The sequence below is a fragment of the Sinocyclocheilus rhinocerous genome, unplaced genomic scaffold, assembly GCF_001515625.1.
Source record: "Sinocyclocheilus rhinocerous isolate Xijiao unplaced genomic scaffold, SAMN03320098_v1.1 scaffold611, whole genome shotgun sequence".
NCBI classification, from domain to species: domain Eukaryota; kingdom Metazoa; phylum Chordata; class Actinopteri; order Cypriniformes; family Cyprinidae; genus Sinocyclocheilus; species Sinocyclocheilus rhinocerous.
The window spans coordinates 1077086-1078100 of record NW_015623515.1 but is presented as its reverse complement, the minus strand read 5'-3'; the positions used below and the strand labels follow the sequence as shown (position 1 = coordinate 1078100).

At 35.2% G+C, this 1015-nt stretch overlaps 1 protein-coding gene across 2 annotated transcripts in view; it reads left to right on the top strand.

Moving 5' to 3' along the window:
• Positions 1–1015, top strand: part of LOC107710519 (coronin-1B-like) — a 23198-nt gene that overhangs the window by 4773 nt on the left and 17410 nt on the right. The window lies entirely within an intron of this gene.

Sequence of the window (1015 nt, the reverse complement as noted above, 5' to 3'; positions counted from 1 at the left end):
GCTTGAGAATGTTTTATTACATTAGTTTATTATTTTTTGCTTTTGTATTAGTGCAAGTTTCTATCTTCAAAGAAAAATAATTTTTCTAACATCTTTGCAGCAATAGTTTTTATGGGTCCAAAATCACCTTGGGTGTGCATTATTTTCTAATAATTCAACGGCCCTTCATCAGTTAGCCTATTCCTTATATAATGTAATTTATTGTAATTAATGTAACTATAAATGCATTCAAAAATAAAACAGGTGTGAGTTGCCTGTGACTTATGGAAAGTACATGTAGGGCTTTTATACACTGTGTGCCATTGTACAGTCTAGGTTTATCCCTCACAGCCTCTTTTTCATCCAAGAAAAAATTCAAAATGCCCTGTCTAAGGGGTCCGTGTACTTTGGCGTCCATTCATTTTTCTTTTCTTTTTTTTACCCAGAAATTAAAATGCTGTTTCTTCTTTAATGGTTCAAACACTGATGAATAGAATAATGCTGGGTACACACTAAAATATTTTTATAAGATCTTCAAAATGTGAGAGACCACAAACATGAGGGGAAAAAATCCTAGATTTAACCATTTTGCTCCTATAGTGTGTGGTGTTTTGTCACAAAAGTTATTTGAAATATGAAAGTAGACAATTTACTTGCATTTAAGATGTTTTTAATGCATTTAAAATGACTTTTGTAAATGTAATTTGATGCGGACACCAAAATGGTGACGTCTTGTCTTTGACCCATATATATATAAACTACCGCCCAAAGTCTGGCATAATTATGTTTTTTCAATGTTTCTGAAAGGCCACGTTCACACAGCAGCAGAATACGGTTGTCAGTCCTGTATTTGAGTCCTTAATACGGTTACGTTCACACACTGGTTATTTTCATTCAGGCGTGACAACCGCATTCTGTAACTAGAGTTGGGGTACTCGGACTCGTACTCGGACTCGAGTCCGGTCTCGAGTACAGTTTTTTTAAAGGACTCAGACTTGTCACGGACTCGGATGCATTTTTACTCGGACTTGACTCA